This window comes from Gorilla gorilla, chromosome 2 (assembly GCF_029281585.2).
Source record: "Gorilla gorilla gorilla isolate KB3781 chromosome 2, NHGRI_mGorGor1-v2.1_pri, whole genome shotgun sequence".
Lineage (NCBI taxonomy): Eukaryota > Metazoa > Chordata > Mammalia > Primates > Hominidae > Gorilla > Gorilla gorilla.
The window spans coordinates 153,799,681-153,819,342 of NC_086017.1; the positions used below are offsets into that span (position 1 = coordinate 153,799,681).

A 19,662-nucleotide genomic window follows, 5' to 3' on the forward strand; every position below is an offset into this window, starting at 1 on the left:
TGAGAGAGGCACACCCATTCAGCCAGAATATTTGCTTTTTGTGACTCATTGCCTGCCATATGCTCCCCTGCTTCCGCACCTTTGTTCATGCACTTCCAGCTGCTTGGTGTGCCCTTATGTCTACCAATTTATCTATGATACATATTTATGACAAGTTTTGACACCTACTTATTCTAGGAAACATTTTCCAAGATGCTAAAAGTATGGCTTCTACTAATTTTTCCCAAAAACTGAAGTAAAATGCTAAAAAGAATCCATGTCATCTGCCAGATTTCCAAAGGCTGTTTTTGAGTTCTTCTCTAAGATGTTTTCCTCCATAAATGCGTACAGCATTAAAGAAGCCCCTGCAGCATCTTGGAGATAGTAAGTACTTTGTAACTACTTAGTGATTTGAAGTACTAAATCTAAGTAATTGATTGTATTATCTTTATACCAAAAGTCTGCAAGATGTGTGTATGTATTGTGTCCTTAGAATATTCTAAACAAAAGAACATTGCTAATAATGTCTCATATAAGCAAGTAAAACTGGGATTGTTAGAGGTGAGGTTTCCAATTCATCTTTTTCTAAATATGTTAATTCATATTCTGTCAGATTACTCAGAGGTATAATGGGCAAGGGAGTGGACTTTTTTCTTCTATTTTTTAATGTGATGTATATATGCAGAAAAACATAAAAATTATGTGTATAGCTTGATGAATTTTCGCAAATGGCTACTCCCAGAATCAGCACCCTATCGAGAAACCAGAATTACTCCTGGCTGCCCAGAAACTCTCTGGTTGCTTTCCAGTTGCTGTCATTCTCAGGGGTCATCACTACCCTGATGCTTCAGAAGTTTGAGAAGTAGACTTTTTTTTTTTTTTCTTTTTGAGGCAGAGTCTTGCTCTGTCACCCAGGCTGAAGTGCAATGGCACGATCTCGGCTCACTGCAATCTCCGCCTCCCAGGTTCAAGTGATTCTTCTGCCTCAGCCTTCCAAGTAGCTGGGATTACAGGCGCCTGCCACCATGCCTGGCTAATTTTTTTGTATTTTTGTGGTACAGACGGGGTTTCACCATGTTGGCCAGGCTGGTCTCAAACTCCTGACCTCAGGTTATCCACCCGTCTCAGCCTCCCAAAGTGCTGGGGTTACAGGCGTGAGCCACCGTGCCAAGTCTGAGAAGTAGACTGTTTTTAAGATGCAGAAAGACATTCTCACAGATGATATGACAATCTTAGAAACAAATCTCTAAGCAAATGTTTATGGGTTTATAGAGATTTTTTTAAAAACGTGACTCTTGCCCTGAAGGTGCATTTAAACATGGAATAGTAAATTCTTTTCTAAATGTTCTTGCTTTATCAAATAGTTTGAGTTACAGATACAACTTTCATTCAGTTTATTATTTTCCAGTATTTATTGAGTACTTGTGATGGTTCAAAATACTTACGCCTCAAATATTCATAGGCTGTTAAAACTGCACCATACAGGCCATGTGCAGTGGCTCATGCCTGTAATCGCAGCACTTTGGGAGGCCAAGGCGGGCAGATCACTTGAGGTCAGGAGTTCAAGACCAGCTGGCCAACATGGTGAAAATCTATCTCTACTAAAAATACAAAAATTAGCTGGGCGCGGTGGCAGGTGCCTGTAATCACAGCTACTAGAGAGGCTGAGGCAGAAGAATGCTTGTACTTGGGAGGGGCAGATGTTGCAGTGAGCTGAGATCGCAACCCTGCACTCCAGTCTGGGTGACAGAGTGAGACTCTGTCTCAAAAAAATAAAATAAAATAAAAGAGCAAACAAGAACTGCACCATACACTTGGCCCTGATCAGTGGCTTGGCAGCATATCTTTTTCTACATACTTGTTACTGAGATCAAATTAAAAATTTTTTCAGTATTTTTTTCCCGGAATTTTGGTTTAGGCTCATACTAGATACTAAAGAAGAATATATTGTCAGCAAAAGTGACAGTCTCCATACTGTACATTTTAACTGTCTACTGTGACATTTCCCAACAAAGTGGAAATTGAAATTGCTTGTAACAGAATGGAATGGGTAAACTCTTAGAGCAATTGGATTCACAGCTATAATGTCCCTCATAATACCGCAGAGGGTAATGTCCCCATCTACCCTCTGTGTTCAAGGATGTTTGCTTAAGCATTATTTCTAAAAGTAAAACATAGGAAACCACCTTAGTTAGCAATATGAATGCTTAAATAAATCATGGTATAGTCATACATGGACTATTATGAAGCATGAAAGGCATACTTTCAAAAACTGAAAACTTTAAATAATATTAAGTAAAACTATATATAGCAAATATCAATTTTGTTTGGAAAATTGTATATTCATACACATGTGCATAGAAGAAAGATTGAAAATTTATAACATTTTGGCCTTGGTTATTTCTGAATGGTGTGCTTGAGAGCAATTTAGATTTTATTATTTTCCAAATACTTTTAATTCTGCATATTGCTTTTCAACAATCAGAAGATAACCACACAGGATCCATTTTTTAAAAGGACACATAAGGCAGATAATTGGTTTTTCCTGTGAAGTGAAGTCCTGGGGGAAATCAGAGCAAATACATGTTTTAGGCAAGAGGTTAGCAGAACTCCATGCAACAGCAGCAGGACTACAGCCATCCGTAAGTGGTCTCCTTGAAATAATGGAATTTTCAATGCAAAAAACATTAATGCCACCGCATCCAACTTTCTATGTAGGAATTCCCAAAGACAACAGCCTGTGTGCCTCCAAAATTGACTCTGAGCTTTTGGACACACAGGTCCAGTGTTCCGGGTGTAGAACCTCACTGTTCCAGTCCGGGTTGTCTCTGGACCACGTGGACAGAATATTTCCTTACATTCGTGCAGAATTTGTCTCCTGGTATTTCTGCCAGTGGTCCTAATTCTACCAGCTTGTGGCCATAAAGAGCAAGAATAAGCCTACTTCAATACAGATGTCCTTTAAAATATTTAAATGTGAGTGTGTATTTTTAACATTCATTGAGGTATAATTTAGATATGCTAGACTGTACCCATTTAAAGTGGACAACCGGCTGTGTTTTGACAGGTATATACATCCACAAAATCACCACCACAATCAAGACGTAGAACACTTTTTTCCTCCAAAGCCTCCTCATGTATTTTGCTTTCCATCCCTCCTTTCACCCTGTTCCAAGCAACCTTTGTTCTGCTGTCACTATAGATTAGTTTGTATTTTCTAGAATTTCCATAAATGGGATCATACAGTACTGTATGTACTTAAAAAAAAACTGGCTTATAAAAGTCCTTAACTTTTTCTTTCACTTTATGAAGCAGTTTTATAACATCTATTCTTTACCTTTATGGAGCCATCATAAAAGATGTTTTAGACTTTCCCTTCAGATAATTAACCAGACAGTGAAAATGCATTATACATTTTATAAGTGAAACTGTTCTTGCCTCACTTAAATGGTAGTATTGGACTATAACCCGTGGGGCATCTTCTGGTTTTAACACTGTATAATACTGTAACATGTTTTCAGTTACTATTCAAAGATAATTTTGGATATTTGCTTGAAATTGGTCCAGTGACTCTAATTGAAATTCAGTAAGATGTTAGGGTTTGTTTGTTTGTTTTTGGTTTTACAATTTCCTAATTATTTCTGGGAATTAATTCTTCATGATTTTTTACATGATGAAAACAATATTGCCGTTTTCTTTTCTTTTTTAAGAGATAGGGTCTTGCTGTATTGCCCAGACTGGAGTGCAGTGGCTATTCACAGGAGTTTTCATAGCACGCTACAGCCTTGTACTCCTGGGCTCAGGTGGTCCTCCTGCCTCAGCCTCCCAAGTAGCTGAGATTATAAGCACATACCACTGTGCCCAGCTCAACATTGCCATTTTAAAATTAAAGTGGCAAAGGAACATTTATAAAAAGAATATGGAAGCTCATAGGGTAGTCCCATTCCATAGGAAGAAAACCTGCTTGGGTAAAATCTAAGGGGTAAGGTGAATACCACAATGTATTTTAAGCTCCCCAGCTATAATCAAATAGAATGATGATGACATCCACATTTTTGCCTCTTGATTTTTTTATGGTTCTGAACCACACCCATGTTGCAGATTGGCCTTTCTACTGAGAGTAAGTTCCATCAAGATTAATATCTGTAGTAATAGGCAGAACACTTCAGTGTGGAGTTGCTTCTTTTCTTTGGTCAAACACTAACTTTGGCAGAGGATAGACACAGCTTAGGAAGACTGAATTTTAAGTCTTCTGAATTGTTTTTCTGGACTTCCAAATCTCGAGTGATAAGACCAGCAGAAGCAGGTATACAAAAATTTCTCTCTGTCAATAGCAGTAAGACAGCCTCGGATTCCAGGCTGCTTTTTCATATAATTGTTAAATTGAGATAAACACCCTCATAGTATTTCTTTTTTAAATGCATTCTTGCTTTGGGACTCTAGATGGCTTTGCATAATCAATGTAAATAGGAACCTTGGTGTGAAGATAATATAATTCTTAATTATCTCTTCATTTTTCTGTTTGAAAACTTTCTTCTGTAAGCACCACTGGTTAGAGAAGAAAGGACTGTTTTGGTTTATTCAGGGTTGGATAAAAATATTAGACTCATAATTCTTGATTGGGCTTTGATTTTCCTTTCAGAAATGGATATAAATTATTAGGAAAATGCTGAAGTGACTGAATGTACTCTTTCTGTGCCATCTAGAATGTGTGTGTATTATCGCTTAGAAACTTGATGCTTTCAGTCTGATGGAAACAGCTCTTCCAGTCTATAGTTTAATTGTGGATAAGCAAAACTCTGCTTTTTTCTAGAGAAATTTCACAGATTATAAGGCATAGTAATAGAGGATATCTCCAGTACTAGGAATGTGTAAGATTCTATTTAAGCATCTGGAGTCTGAAGAAAATATCTAAATGGAAATAAATTCTTTATCATTATATTTGTTCTTCAGCATTTCCAAGTACCAAAATGTACTTGGGGATAGCAACTTTGCTTAAAAGCTTTTCACTGTTTCATTGAATTTGGGAAGGGCCTGAAAGCTTTCAGAAAGATAATTTTCTTATAAATAGTGTACAAATGAGCAAGTTGCTCTTTAGTGAGCATTTTTAATGGTTTCTGAGGCTGGCCAAAAAACTCTATATCTTTACCCTATGCAGCCCTAGAAGCTGTAGCAGCCTTACCTTAAGTTCTTTTCTTAGTAAAGCAGAAAATGAGCAGTTCCCACCCTGTGTAAAGCTGAGAAGATCTTGAATGATGCATGTTGAGGAAACTTGGATACTGATACTGCTGGCAATTTACATAGGCCCCAGTGCCAAAGAATTAAAGACTCTTGAGTTTTCTTAAAAGAGGCCAGCTTTAAAAAAGTTAAGTACGTTTTCTTTTTACAGTGACCTGAGCTCTTAAACCTAAGTAGAGAATTAAGACTTGCTCAGCTTTGTGAAGCAGTCAACTTATTTGTATGCACCATAGAATACTCTTGTTAGAGAAGTGAACACATTATGACCAATTGACCATGGAAAGTGAGTGCCCTGGGAAAATTTTACATAGTTAAAACAAAACACATAGCTTTCTTAGGAACTGGAATTGCCTTTCCTATATTATACCTGGAGTCCAACAAAGGCTATGCCTTTGTGCCAGTCCTTTTACAATGAATCAACCAATTGCTCAATTGTATTCTTGTGGAGGAGGAGGATAACATTCTTTTATGATCCCAGTTTAGATCAGTTTACCACCCAAAGCATGATATTTGATTACCCTTATTAGGTTTCTTTGCATAGCTACAAATGTTACTAATGGTTTGGCCTTGTCTAGCCGTTAAAAAAAAGTCTGCCTCTGTGATGACTTAACAGTCAGTGCTGTAAAAGGCACTATTGCTTGGAACCCTGGAAATACGAGCTCAAAGAGAATAGAGCAGTACTTTGGGGTTAGGGATAAACTGCAGAAACAAACCTCTTAAACTCCCGAATATGTCACTGAGTGCCTGACTGCCTATTTTTTCTTCTAAGTGCTGATTTTAATCTCTAAAGCTCCCTGAGTCTGGGCCTCAATTGCTTTAAGAATTATAAAAGTTTAGCTACCATTTCTGACTATGTTCTTCTATTAGAATTGAGGTTTCTAGGGTTCCCTCTTTCTCTTTCCTTCCAAATGTTTCCAACTCAGTTCTCGGTATTACAGGAAAAACAAGGTGCTGTTAGAAGCCGCTAAATTCTTATCCCTATACCTGCTCCAGCTGAGGTGGGAGGTCGAGATGCTTCTCCTTTTCAAATGTTGGAGCGGTGGTCCCCAGGCTTCTGAAATTTTTAGCTCATCGGTAACAACATGTTGTGCATATACTACTTGCAAGGTCTATATTTTTAATTTTTATATACTAAATGTATATGTTATACATGTTCTACTTAATGTGTAGGTTATATATACTAGGGTATATATGAAAATAAATGCTGCTGGATGTGGTGGCTCATTCCTATAATCCCAGCACTTTGGGAGCTGAGGCAGGTGGATTGCTTGAGCCCAGGAGTTCAAAACCATCCTGGGCAACATGGCAAAACCCCGTCTCTACTGAAAATACAAAAATTAGCTGGGTGTTGTGGCATACGCCTGTAGTCCCAGCTACTTGGGAGGCTGAGGCAGGAGGATTGGTTGAGCCCAGGAGTTCGAGGCAGCAGTGTGCTGTGATTGTGCCACTGCACTCCAGCCTGGATGACAGAACAAGACCCTGTCTCAAAAAATGAATGAATGAATGAATAAATGAATTCATGCATGCATGCTACTCAGGAGGCTATGTCTTGCTATGTTGCCCACGCTGGGATTACAGGCATGAGCCACTAAAACTAAACTTAAGAGGATAAGAAGGGGAGCTCATAGAGATTGTGGTGGACTCCTTTTGCTAGGAACTGCTACTTCCTCCCAAGTAGAGCACAGACACATCAGGAGTAAATAAGGCATGGGACATAGTTTTAGCAACAAGAAGAGTGAGGATGATGGAAAATCAGGAAGCGAGCATCTTAGCAAACACAATATGTTAATAAGCAATGAGACATGGATTTGTTAGGGAGGATGGAGGGGCAGGAGTCTAGAGCAAACTCCCTCGCTGCTGCTGTTTGAGTGCTCTCTACATCACTAACATTGTGCTGGGTGCTTTTTGTACGTTATCATTTCATCCTGGCAGCCAATCATAAAGTGGGGTTTAAGATGAGAAGACTAAGGCAGACAGGAGTTAAATGAAAAAAAGATAAAATAAGACGATTTTTTAAATCTATTGTTAACTGGAAAGACTTTATCATATCATTAACTAATATCTCATAGTACAATATGTACACAAGATACTGTTTATTATTAATGAGTGAGTATAAAGTTGTATTTTATATAATCTCGATAATTTTGACTTTTTTGCCCAACATGTGATCACACTGCTCCTCTTTTGTTTTCTGATGTAGCTGGTAAAGACTCCTACTAAGATTAGAGTTGTGTGTTCTACTGTTTTCTTATGCTTATATGATTTGTATTTTTTACAGTCTCCAATTGCTTTGCAGACATATTTTTAAAGCTACTTGCTTATTTAGTGAGTGTAGCTTTGGTATCAACTGGGTTATATAATCTGTTAATCCACGCAACCAGGCATGTACAAACTGTAGAACATCACAAATGCTGGAAGTGAAAAAAGGAATGACAGTCACTGTCCAGGCTCTTCTTTGTAGAACGTCTACTCCTCTCTTGTGTTATCCCTTGAACTGTTTGCGTCATGGGATCTTGTCATAAGGACCAAGTTAGGATTCTACTGAAAATATACACATTAAATATTTGTAAAGCTAATTTTGTTTCCTTACTTTTAGTTTTAAAAATAAACATAGTTCTAATATTTACTTCCTACAGTCTGGTAGAGATCATTGTTCTTGGTGACTCTTGTCTTCTGAGTAGACAAGGGTGTGACCTCAGTTTTCTCATCTGTTAAACAGGGAGTTGGACTAGATGACTTTTTAGGTGTTTGGGAAGGGGATTTTTTTTTTTTTAACCACGTTTAGTTTTGTACCTACTTTTTTGTACTGACATATGCCTGTTAACTCATCCTTCTAAGTAACACTCACTGGTTGGAAGTTTCTGTAAGGAATAATGTTCAGAAATAGGAGTGACATATTAAGGTTTGCTTTTTAAGTCAAGATTTTGGAAATATCTGTTACATCCAAAATAGAACTTGAAAAGCTTTCTTACTCTTCAAGGCCCATCCAGTTTAAACTCTACCCTCTCAGGAAAATTTTTGTCAGACCCATGTTTGAAGTATCTGCTATCTGTTTTTTTTCTTCTATAGAATTCTGCTTCTACATTAATCAGTAGACTTGAATTATGGTTATATGTGTACATGTTTGCTTTTTATGAGGCACAGCTGTTTATTGTTTATTTTGCTTTTGAGACAGTGTCTCGCTCTGTCACCCAGGCTGGAGTGCAGTGTTGCTATCAGGGCTCACTGCAGCCTCGACCTCCCAGGCTCAAGAGATCCTCCTGAGGAGCTGGGAACACAGGCATGTACCACCATGTCCAGTTATTTTTTTTCAGACTTTTTTTTTTTTTTTTTTTTTAATAGAGACAGAGTCTCCCTGTGTTGCCCAGGCTGGTCTTGAACTCCTGGCTTCAAGCAATCCACCTGCCTTGGCCTCCCAAAGTGCTGCAATTACAGGTATGAGCCACCACGCTGGGCCAATCATATTTTAATTTTTAGAAAAAAATGAGGATTTGGAGTTGTTAGAATTGAGAAAGTAAAAAGAACCATGTACAGAAAGAATTGTTTTGTAAACCTCTATACTGAGTCATCTAATTTCAATGTCTACATAAAAGAAGCTCAGAGCTCTTTCTTGAATATCATGTAGAAAGATGATACCTTGGTTCCCTTGAGAACCTGATTCATGACATCATTGCTTTTGGCCATTCAGGAGTCAGTGTGGTTTATTGAAAGGAACATGGAACTGGGACTCGGGCACATTGAAAATACTACCAGCTTTGACACTTACTGGTGGATGATCTAGGCTGTTTAGCTTGATCTCTCTGAATCTGTTTCCTTATATGTGGAAATGGGAATAAAGATGGGTCCCAGAATATAGTGTGTGTGTGTGCGTGCACATGTGCATGCAGTGTGCATGTGTGCATGCATATGTGTATGTGTGCATGCATATGTGTATGTGTATAAATTTATGTAGTGTAATAATATTATTTTTATTCCCATTTTACATATGAGGAAACAGCTAATAATTCTATAATATGTAATATTCAGTCCTGTTCCTTAGCTCACTGGGCTGATGTGAAAGTCAGATGTGATAATACATCTGAAAGTGCTTTATAAATTAGAAAACACTTAAATGTGAAATGTAATTTACCTTGATAATGGCACCTGTTACTTATAATATCATGGTGGTCTTCCTTAGTCTTTGGTTTTAGGCCACCATGAAGAATCACTTTCAAACTTATTTCTTTCTTTCACAACATTTGTCATTGTTATTAGCTGAGAATGAAATCTCTAGTGAATTTGTCCTGAGACATTCATACTACCTTATGACTTAATGAAAAAACCCATCACTTTGAAACACAAACAAAAAACACTGTGTCAGCCGATTAATGCTATTTTAAGTAATGAAGTTAACTAAAGTGAAATATTCTAAGGTTTCGAAAGCTGTATAGAGTCAGATTAACTCTGTAAGCAGAATGACGAAATTCTCTTATGGCAGGTCCAGAGGGGAAGCTTCCTGGACCCAGCCTTAGATTGAATAGTGATAATGTGGACTTGTTTCTCACACTTGTTTCAAGTTTGTTTCAATATGACTCTAGTTGTTTTGATACTAATATGTGCCTACTAGCTGAGTGGTACTGGGCAAGTTAGTTAACCTTAGTGAGCTTGATTTTATAAGTAAAAAGAGAGATAACAACTGCTACTTTTGGGGGCTGTTTTAAGGATTGGAAATAATTTTTTTTTTTTTTTTGAGACATAGTCTCACTCTGTCACCCAGGCTGGAGTGCAATGGCGTGATCTTGGCTCACTGCAACCTCTGCCTCCTAGGTTCAAGCAATTCTTCTGCCTCAGCCTCCTAAGCCTGAGTAGCTGGGATTACAGGTGCACACCACCATGCCCGGCTAATTTTTGTATTTTTAGTAGAGATGGGGTTTCACCATGTTGGCCAGGCTGGTCTCGAACTCCTGACCTCATGATCCACCCGCCTTGGCCTCCCAAAGTGCTAGGATTACAGGCATGAGCCACCGTGCCTGGCCGGATTAGAAATAATTTATATAAAGTTCCTGGCACATATTCATCAGAATTCTGATTAGCACACATGTGTATGAGGAAACTAACTGGAGACCTGGGAAAGAACTGTAGGGAAGGATTAGAAGGAATAGTGCTTAGCACTCACACAGACCAGGAATAGTGCCAGTTCTTACCAGCCACACGGTAAAAAACCTTGTAGTAATGTACAGCTTATTGGGTACTCAGAGGCCTCTTGCCTCAATAATGGGGAATAATTAGCCCACAGACAGTGTGGTTTCTCAACCTCAGCACTATAGGAATGTTAGACTTGATAATTCTTTGTTTTAAGGGGATCTCCTATGTATTATATGATGTTTAGCAACGTCCCTGGCCTCAACACACTAGATGCCAGTGATGCCTCATTTTGTGAAAGTAAAAAATGTCTCCAGACATTGCCAGATGTCCTCTGGGGATCATAGTCATCTCCTGTTGAGAATCAGAGCCCTAAACTCACTTTTGTGCTGGTCCTGCCTAATGAAGCTTAAAAGCAAGACCTAAGGGTCAAACTCTTTCCAAGTAATTTAACTGCATCCAAGAGTAAAGATCAAGAATGGTTATAGGGTTTCCCCCCACCTACAGAAACAGAAAAAAATATTTTAAAATTTTGGCCTGGCAAGGTGGCTCACACCTGTAATCCCAGCACTTTGGGAGGCCGAGGCAGGTAGATCACTTGAGGCCGGTATTTTGAGACCATCCTGGTCTCATGGTGAAACCCCATCTCTACTAAAAAGACAAAAACTATCAGGGCGTGGTGGCAGTTGCCTGTAATACCAGCTGCTCAGGAGGCTGAGGCGGGAGGATTGCTTGAGCCCAGGAGGTGGAGGTTGCAGTGAGCCAAGATCATGCCACTGCTCTCCAGCCTGGGCAACAACAGCAAAACTCTGTCTCAAAAAAGAAAAAAAAAATCTCAAGCAACCTTGAATATCCAAAGCAATCTTGAAAAAAATAGAGAGTGTACACTTCCTGCTTTCAAAATATACTACAAAGCAGCAGTCTGATATCAGGATGGTATAGTACTGGCATAAAGACATATATATAGACCAATGGAACAGAATAGAGAGCATGTAAATAAACACACACACACACACACACACACACACACACACACACACACACACACACACACACACACATAGAGGAAGAGTCAAATGATTTTTGACAAGGGTCCCAAGACTTATACGATGGGGCAGAGACAGTCTGTTCAACAGATGGTGCTGGAAAATTGGATATCCATATGCAAAAGAATGAAATTGAGACTGGGCATGGTGGCTCATGTCTGTAATCCCAACACTTTGGGAAGCCGAGGCAGGTGGATCACCTGAGCTCAGTAGTTTGAGACCAGCCTTAGCAACATGGCAAAATCCTGTCTCTCTAAAAAATACAAAAAAAAAAAGGCCGGCATGGTGGCTCACGCCTGTAATCCCAGCACTTTGGGAGGCCACGGTGGGCGGATCACTGGAGGTCAGGAGTTGGAGATCAGCCTGGCCAACATGGTGAAACCCCGTTTCTACTAAAAATACAAAAAATTAGCCAGCTACTTGGGAGGCTGAGGTAGGAAAATCGTTTGAACCTGGGAGGTGGAGGTTGCAGTGAGCTGAGATCGTGCCATTGCACTCCAGCCTGGGTGGCAGAGTGAGACTCCATCTCAAAAAAACAAAAACAACCCAAAATCCCAAAGCTGGCATGGTGGTGTGTGCCTGTGGTCCCAGCTACTCGGGAGACTGAGGTGGAAGAATTACTTGAGCCTGGGAGGTCGAGGGTGCAGTGCGCCAAGATCATGCCACTGCAGTCCAGCCTAGACAACAGAGTGAGACCCCGTCTCAAGAAAAAAAAAAAAAAAAAAAAAAAAAGAAGTTGAACCTTATACCATATGCAAAAATTAACTCAAAATGGATTAAAGACCTAAATGTAAAACCTAAAACTCTTAGAAGAAAACATTGGGTGAAAGCTTCAGGACACTGAATTTGGCAATGATTTCTTGGATATGGCATCAAAAACACAAGCAACAAAAGCACATATAGACACATGGGACGTCATCAAACCAAAAAACTTCTGCACATCAAAGGAAATAATCGGTAGAGTGAAAAGGTGACCTTAGGTGTGGAAGAAGATATTAGTAAATCATATGACTGATAAGAGGATAATATCCAGAATATATAAAGAAGATATGTAATTCAGTAACTAAAAACAACCTAATTAAAAAGTGGGCAAAAGATTGGAGTAGACGACATTCCAAAGATGACATACAAATGGTCCATAAGCATATAAAAAGATGCTCAATATCACTACAAATGGTCCTTGACTTACAGTGGTTCGACTTACAATTTTTTAACTTTATGATAATGCAAAAATTATACACATTCAGTACACTCCTCCACTTATGATGGGGTTATATACAAATAACCCCATCACAAGTTGAAATAAGTCAAAAGTGAGTTTTCTATGCACTTTCATCATCAGGATATAACATGATTGTAAGTTGAAGAACATCTGTATTCATAAGAGAAAACAAATATGCATCAAAATCATAATGACATATCACCTTATGCCCATTAGGATGACCAACAGCAAACAAATAGAAAATTTAAAAAGTGTTGCTGAGGGGATGCAGAGTAATTGGACTCCTTTTGAGAATGTAAAATAGTGCAGCCATTATAGAAAGCAGTATGGAGGGCCCTCAAAAAATTAAAAATAGAATTAACATATGATCCAGCAATTCCACCTCTAGGTATATATTTGAAAAAATTTAGAGCAGGATCTTTTTTTTTTTTTTTTCCTGAGACGGAGTCTTGTTCTGTCACCCAGGCTGGAGTGCTGTGGCATGATCCCAACTCACTACAACATCTACCTCCTGGGTTCCAGCAATTCTCCTGTCTCAGCTTCCTGAGTAGCTTGGATTACAGGTACATGCCACCACACCCGGCTAATTTTTATATTTTGAGTAGAAACGGGGTTTTATCATGTTGGCCGGGCTGGTCTCAAACTCCTGACCTCAGGTGATCCACTTGCCTTGGCCTTCCAAAGTGCTGGGATTACAGGCATGAGCCACCGTGCCCAGCCTAGAGCAGGATCTTAAACAGATATTTGCATATCCATGTTCATTGCATCATTAGTCACAACAGCTAAGACGTGGAAGCAAACTACATGTCCACTTGCAGGTGACTATATGAAGGAAATGTGGTATAGAAATACAATGGAATATCATGCAGCCTTTAAAAGAAGGAAATCTTGTCATATGCTACAACATGGATGAACCTCAAAGACGTTTTACTAAGCAAAATAAACCAGTGACGAAAGTACAAAGACTGTATGATTCCACTCATATGTAGAGTAGTCGAAATCACAGAAACAAATTAGAAGGGATTGCCAGAGGCTGGGAGAGGAGAGAGGGGAAATTAGTGTTTAATGGGTATAGAGTTTCAGATTGGCAAGATGACAAAGTTATAGAGAACTGTTGCATGACAATGCAATATAATCAACACTACTGAAATGTATACTTAAAAATGGTTAAGAAGACTGGGAGCAGTAGTTCACACCTGTAATCTAGTTTCACACCTGTAAAGCACTTTGGGAGGCTGAGACGGATGGATCACCTGAGGTCAGGAGTTCGAGATCAGCCTGGCCAATATGGTGAAACTCTGTCTCTACTAAAAATACAAAAACTAGCTGGGAGTGGTGGCAGGCACCTGTAATCCCAGCTACTCGGGGGGCTGAGGCAAGAGAATCACTTGAACCTGGGAGGTGGAGGTTGCAGTGAGCTGAGATTGCGCCATTGCACTCCAGCCTGGGCGACAAGAGCGAAACTCCATCTCAAAAAAACAAACAAACAAACAAAACAAAACAAAACAAAACAAAAAACATGGTTAAGATGGTAAATTTAATGTTATGTGTTTTTTACCACAATAAAAAAAGTTATAGGAATATAAAACTGTTACCCAACAAAGTAAACTTTACAGTGTCTTTCATCCAGTAAAAAATTACCAGGCATGCAATGAAGCAGGAAAATATTACCCATAACTAGAAGAGAAAATCTGTCAATCAAAACTGACCCAGAACTAACACAGTTATTAGACTTTTCAGACAATGGCATTAAAATGTAATTAGAGCCATATTACATATGCTTAAGAGAGTTAAGTGGAGACATAGAAAATATTTTAAGAGACCGAATTCAAACGTCTAGAGATAAAACCTACAGCAGTTGAGATGAAAATACAATGGACAGGATTAAGGGCAGATTAGACATTGCAGAAGAAAAGATTAGAGATCTCGGAGACATAACAATGGAAGCTGTCTAAAATGCAACAAAAAAGAAAGAACTACAAAAATACTTAAAATAGCAGTAATTTGCATGATAACTTTAAGTGGTCTAATATTTGTGTACTTAAGTTCCCTGAAGGAGGAGGGAGGAACAGAAGAAATATTTGAAGAGATCATGGCTGAAAAAATTTTCCAAATTTGATGAAACCTATAAACCCAAAGATCCAAGATGCTCAGTGAACCCCAAACAAAAGCTATATGAGGAAAACTACATCAAAGCATAATTGTTTTGTTTAAATCCACTGATAAGGATAAAATTCTAAAAGAATCCAAAGAAAAAATACACATTACATAGGAAGAAAGGTAAAAATGATGTAGATGTCTTTTGCTTGTATTCAATTGAAGTCTTCAACTGTACTTGTGGATTTGTCTCTTTCTCACTGCAGTGCTGTTAAGTTTTGCCCATGATGGTGTAGTATAGATAAGATAGTGGAGGAACATCATTAAGGTAGTAAAAGAAAAACAGTCAACCTAGAATTCTACACCCAACAAAAATATACTTCAAAAAAAAAAAGATGAAATAAGGACTTTTTAGACATGTGAAAACTGAAAGAACTCACCAGCAGCCTTGCCTGACAAATGTTAAAGGAAGTCCTCAAGGCAGAAGGAAATACAGGTCTGTACAAAGTAGAGCATCAGAAATGGTGCTACATGAGTAAACAGATAAGATTTCTTATTGTTTAAGTCATTTTAAAAGCCAGTTGTTTTAAATAAAAATAATAAAACATATGGGGTTTGAGGGGAAAAATGGAAGCATACCATTGTAACTTTTTTTTTTTTTCTTTTAGAGACAGGTTCTCACTCTGTCACCCAGGCTGGAGTGCAGTGGTGCAATCATGGCTCACTGTAGCCTCCGAACTCCTGGGCTCATGTGATCCTCCCAACCTTAGCCTCCCAAGTAGCTGGAACTTCAGGCACATACCACCACACTGTAATATTCTTATGCCATATTTGAAATTGCGTAATAGTGCTTGAAGATAAGCTGTAGTAAGTTAAAAATGTGTATGCTATAAATCCTAAAGCAATCGCTAAAATGACAGGGAATTATAACAAGAAAGGAGATCAAATGGAATTATAAATCATATTTGGGTAATCCAAAAGAAGAAAAAAGAGGAAAAAAGAAAACAAAGAACAAATGGGACAAATAGAAAACAAATAGCAGGAGGAAAAACTTAACCTTATCGATAATCACATTAAAGATTAATTGTCTACATATCTCAATTAAAAAGTAGAGATTCACTGGCCAACATGGTGAAGTCTTGTCTCTACTAAAAATACAAAAAAAAAAAAAAAAAAATTAGCTGGGCATGGTGACGCGAGTCTGCAGTCCCAGCTACTCAGGAGCCTGAGGCAGAAGAATTGATTGAACCTGGGAGGCGAAGGTTGCAACCCACTGCACTCCAGCCTGAGTGAGTGACAGAGTGAGACTTTGTCTCAAAAAAAAATGTTTGAATAGAGATATAACATGGTGATGAACTCTCAGTATTGTTCAGACATCAGTTCCCCAAAATCAATCCTTAGGTTTACTGGAATTCCAGGCTAAATCACAGAAGGCTATTTTGGTAGAAACGGACATCCTGATTCTAAAATTCATATGGAAATGTGAATGACCTAGAATGGCCCAAACTATTTTGGACAAAAATAACAGAACTGGAGAACTAGTGCTACCTGATTTCTAGAGCTTTTTGTTTGTTTGTGTGTGTGCGTGTGTTTTGCTTGTTTCTTTGTTTGTTTTTAAGAGACAGGGTTTTGTTCTGGTGCCCAGGCTAAAGTGCAGTGGCATCATCATAGCTCACTGCAGCCTTGACCTCCTGGGCTCAAGAGATCCTTTCACCTCAGCCTTGCAAGTAGCTAGGATAACAGGAGCATGCCATCACACCTGGCTAATTTTTTTTTTTTTTCCTGTGGCAATAGGGTTCTCACTGTGTTGCCCAAGTTGGTCCCAAACTCCTGGCCTCAAGCTGTCCTCCCACTTCAGCTACCCAAAGTGTTGTGATTGTAGGTGTGAGCCACCACACCCAGCCCCTCTAGACATTTTATAAAGTTACAGTAATTAACAGTGTTGTATTTGCATAAAGATAGACATAGAATGGAATAGAATAGAAAGTCCATAAATAGGCTCACACATATGGACAACTGAATTTCAACAAAGATGCAAATGCAATTCAGTGGAGAAACAATAATTGCCCACAAATGGTGCTGGAAAAATTGGATACCCAGATGCAAAAAAAAAAGAACATTGATTCATACCTTGTATTATAAACAAACCCAAAATAGATTGTAGACCTGAATATCCGTCCTAGAAAATACAAAACTTCTGAAAGAAAAAATACTGTGACCTTGGGTTTGGTAAAAATTTCAAAGATACAACGCCAAAAGCATGGTCTATTATAGAAAGGGTTGATAAGTTGGACTTCATCAAAATGTAAAAGTTCTAGCATTTCAAATAAGCTATTAAGAGAATGAAATGACAATTCTCAGACTGGGAGAAAACATTTGCAAAGTATATATCTAATAAAGCACCTATATCCATAATATGCAAACAACCCTCAACTCACTAAGAAAACAAAATGCACAATAAAATAATGGGCAAAAGATTTGGACACTTAACCGAAGAAGATATATGGATGGGTAGATAAGCTCATGAAAAGATGCTCATCATCATTAGTCATCAGAGAAGTGTAAATATCATACCATAGTGAGATAGCACTATTTGAATGGCCAAAATTAGAAAGATCGATCATACCACGTGTTGGTGAATATGTGGAGGAACCCGAAATCTCATACACTATTGATGGGACTGCAAAATGGTATAATTATTTTGGAAAGCAACTTGATAGCATCTTAAAAAGTCAAATATACATTTACCACGATTTCCAGCCATTCTACTATAGGCATTTACTGAAGAAAAATGAATGTGTTTGTCCACACACAGACTTACACACAATAGTTCATAGCAGCTTTTTTGTAATAACCAAAATCTGTGAACAACCTAAGTGTCTTCATGATTTATCCATTCAAAAGAACACTACTCAGAAATATAAAGGAATGAACTATTAAAATACACAGCATAGATCTCAAAATATTTATGCTGACTGAAAGAAGCCAGAAGAAAAGAGTATGTACACATGATTCTGTTTATATAAAACTCTCAAAAATGCAAACTAATCTATAGTGACATAAAACACATCAGTGGTTGTCTGGGAACAGAGGAGGATGGGAAGGAGGGATTACCAAGGAGCATGAGGAATATTATAGGAATCGTAGACATGTTCACTTTCTTAATAGTGACAGTTTCAAATATGTTCTAATATGTCAAAACTTCACATTTTATACATTAAATATGTGCAGCTTAGCGTATGTCAATTATACCTTAAAGCTATTAAAAATCAATTTATAGTTTAGAAAAATGATCATGAAAAGCTTTAACATCATGGGAAAATACAATGTAATATTCAAAGGTGGATAGTTTTATGTAAATTATGTTTTAAGAAAAAGCCTGTGAAAAGCCTGTGAAGGAACAGTCCAAAAAATTGAGTGTAGTTTTCCCCTGTGTATATGTGTATGTGTATTCAGGATATGTAATTAAATATGGAAAAGAAAGTAGAAAGTTAAAGGTTATCCCAGATTCCATCATCCTGATTAATACTTTTTATCTGTAGATAAACAACATGCCAGGCCCCCCCCCCCCATATATATATGAGATTTAGAGCTGCTTTAATGGCCAAGAACTCTTTCTCCATTCTTTATTCCTCTACTCACCCTCCTGCTGTCACTGCTCTCGAGGAAGCTAGCCAGCGCCATCGGAAAAGGTGATAGTTGCAATCCGTGTGTGAGATGTGAGTGTAGGGGGCCAGGGGATCCCTTTTCCCCAACATACCTATCTGCTCACTTAACCTGAGATTCCAAAATTCCTAGAGAATAAAACTTTTTATTCTATAATTAAGTCGTTTCAAGCATGCAATCTCCTGAAAGAGGCAATAAAATAGTGCCTGGCCTTTCACATGTGCTTTCTCATTTGATCCTAACAACGCTATGAGATAGGTATTATTTCTTCCACTCTAAAAAGTGAGATCCAGAGAGGTCAGATACCCCAGATTGTACAGCTGGTAAGATGTAAAGCCAGCATGGCATCCTGGATCTGCCACGTTTCAAAGCTCAGTTGAAGGCAAGATAGCATAGGGTGTTGAGAAGGCAGAAGTGCTGTCATGAAGGGTTGACACCTGTAGTAACTGTGGCCCCCTTAATTGGTCTGTCTCTGAACACAGGGACAACAGTGACACTTCAGGGTTGGTGGAAACATGCCTGCTTTTGAGTGCTCTAAAAAGGATGCCTGGGAATGGTGTTTAGCGTGTGTCTTTAAACTCTTTCTAGCCATACCATCTGTTTCTCTGAGGCACATTTTCTCAATATTCATTTTGGAATGTAATGATATACTAGCTTGTATTATATTTGATTTATAACTCTGTAACAAGGATGAATTCCCAGGCCTCAAAATTTAGGTGTGTAAGAAACACCTATCTTCATTTTATTTTATTTTTATTTTTTTTGAGATGGAGTTTTGCTCTTGTTGCACAGGCTAGAGTGTAATGGTGCGATCTCAGCTCACTGCAACCTCTGCCCCCCCGGTTCAAGTGATTCTTCTGCCTCAGCCTCCTGAGTAGCTGGGATTATAGGCATCCACCGCCATGCCTGGCTAATTTTGTATTTTTAGTAGAGACGGAGTTTCTCCATGTTGGTCAGGCTGGTCTCCAGCTCCCGACCTCAGGTGATCTGCCCTCCTCGGCCTCCCAAAGTGCTGGGATTACAGGTGTGAGCCACCACAGCTGGCCTATCTTTATGTTTATTATAACGTAATTTCTATCATCAGTACTTATATAATAGAAGACTTCCTTAGGGTAAAACATACAAGTAAAACTCAGTCATTTAAGGCTGAGCTCAATTGTCATCCCTGGGTGGTAGCAGTACGTTTTCAGAAACTTCGTCATATCATAGCATGGATAGGAGGGCGAGGAGTTCAGGGCTGTCATTTCTCTTAAACCAGCTTCTGCTGAGACTTTGTGTAGTCCCTGGGTGTGG

At 38.5% G+C, this 19,662-nt stretch overlaps 1 protein-coding gene across 9 annotated transcripts in view; it reads left to right on the forward strand.

Moving 5' to 3' along the window:
* PLS1 (plastin 1) overlaps nt 1-19,662 on the forward strand; it is a 134,449-nt gene that overhangs the window by 40,067 nt on the left and 74,720 nt on the right. For 5 of the 9 annotated variants that reach the window (XM_063704279.1, XM_063704280.1, XM_019024808.4 and 2 more), the window contains exon 2: nt 8,560-8,652. The exons of the other annotated variants lie outside the window; for them this stretch is intronic. The gene's annotated coding sequence lies outside the window, so the exon portion shown is untranslated. The remainder of the gene's footprint in view (nt 1-8,559; nt 8,653-19,662) is intronic. 9 annotated transcript variants of the gene reach the window in all.